Source organism: Acanthaster planci, linkage group LG06, assembly GCF_054643075.1.
Source record: "Acanthaster planci isolate LZ-2023a linkage group LG06, COTS_SCS, whole genome shotgun sequence".
NCBI classification, from domain to species: domain Eukaryota; kingdom Metazoa; phylum Echinodermata; class Asteroidea; order Valvatida; family Acanthasteridae; genus Acanthaster; species Acanthaster planci.
Window position 1 is genome coordinate 2,781,125 of NC_141782.1, and position 2,469 is coordinate 2,783,593.

The following is a 2,469-nucleotide window of genomic DNA, read 5'->3' on the forward strand; positions in this document are numbered from 1 at the left end:
GCTCTGTCAGCATAAACTTGGATGTTAAGCAGTACTGTTATAAAAAGCCCAGCAGCTGAGGTGGATTGGACTTTTTCTTGTGGGGGGAGTCTTATGTTGGCAATGCCACACCTCTCCAGACTGCAGACAAACATCAGTGTTCCGACAACTGAAGCTCTACAGAGCTCTAGTTGTCTCCAGTGGGGGTGTAAGAACTTGGACCCTGCCACTTGATCTGTTGGAGATTGAGCGATCAGTTGGAGATTGAGCCATCTGTTGAAGATTGAGGGGGTCAAAACCAGAAGCCCTTCAGAAGCACAAGACAGTTGGCATCTTTGTCCACCCTTGTATTCCCAAAGAGCCCCTCATCGCTGGAGGAGTAAATTGGGTCTGGCCATGTTATCTATCCAAAGTCTTTGGATTAGCCCACCCTGGAGGAGGACGTAAAGAAGAAAGAGAAAACAGCCAAACAATCTACCATGTCCCTCCCCAGATCCTTGCAGGAATCCGGATGTGCGTGAGTTTATGCTAGAGTGTGTACGTGGCCAAGTGTCGATGAAAATAGCAGATGTCACTTGTGTGCATTTTTATAGGCATTTGAGGCAGAGTGGCTTACCTTACAGCTAACCTTATGGAGTTCGAGTTCGGCATACGCTGTTTTCCTGAAAAAAAAAAATGTATTCCAGGATCTGTTGCAAATGAAAAGTTGTGAGGCCATGTTTGGAGTTGCACCCAAATTCAGCGTCCTGCATGGACATGCTCTCTCATTGAGCTGAGCTATCAGGTGCACTGAACCTGTGGAGTACTGGAGCATTGGATTCGTAGTTGGCGGGTAAAGCTCCAGGTCAGTGCGGGTTCGAATCCAGACAAGGGTCATGATGCGTGCACCCTTGCAATACCCGCCCATATCAGAGCTCTGGAAACTGTTTCATCCTTCAAATAAAACAAAACATATTTATTTGCAATCTGAATTTAAATGTCCTTATATCATTGGTCGTTGTTACCCTTAGCACCATGATCTAGATGGAATGGTGCTATAGAAATCCTGTATTGTTATCATTATCATTATTCCCCAGGGAGCTGAGATGGTATTTGGAGTTTTTCATGGGCCCAGTGAGCAAAGGTAATATAGGTTTTTCCCGACCAATTTCGGAAAATGCACGATCTAATTTGTAAAATAAATTTCAATTTAGTGTAGATGCTGAAAACAACTTAAAATCTGGTTTCATTTTCGTAATAACAAGCATTCGACTTCGTTTTGCATCCTTCAAATCAATGAATGTGCATTACATTTCATTAAATAGGTCACAGATACATGACTGGGATTTTGGATTGACGTATTCCTTGCCAATTACAAAAAATGTGCACTCTTATTCGCTGAAAATCTGTCTTTTACTGTGACCTTTCGGGAGTATTCATTTTCATTTGCTGTAATTTAAAATCACAAAATATACGTTCAATTTGATTAGAATATAAAAGGTTACACAAATTATGACACCACTTTGATAAAAAATGTCATGTAACTCATTTACAGTGTGTTCGTTATCAAACTGTAAAAAAAATTAAGGTTTCTGTGATTGAAACGCAGCACAAGAAGGAAGGTTCCCTCAGTTCCGGTGTTTATAGATTTCCTACAATAGTCGATAGTTTCCAATGACAACATGAATGGTTATTTAAATCATAAATATTCAAATATTTAACCAATCAACTAAACACTTCTAAGAATACAACTTCTGTTGACAAACAAATGAATTCTAATTCTTGGCCAGCCATGCCTTACATGATACGTCACGCGAAATCGCCTGCACATTTTCTGAAATAGATTTAGTTCAAATTAAGATAAATGCAGGATTGCAGAGGTGCATTCAATTTCGCGCAAAAATGAATGTCAATATACAAACCAGTAATATATCAATATCAGGAAATTGAACACTGACTCTAGACGACTGAATGCATCCTCCTTAAAATAGAATTTTTATTTGTTAAATAGAAACGGGGATTTGAATGTTCGTTCTATTTCACTCAAAAACAAATGTTGGTATTACTAATTCATTTACACATTTTCTGAAATTGGCTGGAAAAACCTGTAATATTGGAAAGCACTTTGATAGGTACATAAAAACCCTGTTACCAATTGCACATGCATATAGGCACTGTGCGCGAACTACTAACAACAATTTTGAGAAATGAATCATTGTTGGAGATGGCCTCCTATCTTCATTCTCTTCAAAGGGTCAGTTTGCCCGAAAGCATTGACTTCAAAGGGAGTTTAGTCTCGTAGCTGTCTTTACACCAAGCATGCTATTGAAGAATAATTTTGTGATTTTTATATTCACCTGCAAATGTGAGATTGCACCTTTCAAAATATGCGAGATGTTCCGTTGTAACTGTGACTGAGCTTTGCTATTGGTGTTTTTTTCCCTGCACGAATAGGTATTGGTGCAGATGAACCCAAGTACACATAAAAGAAAATAGCCTAACAAATTAATA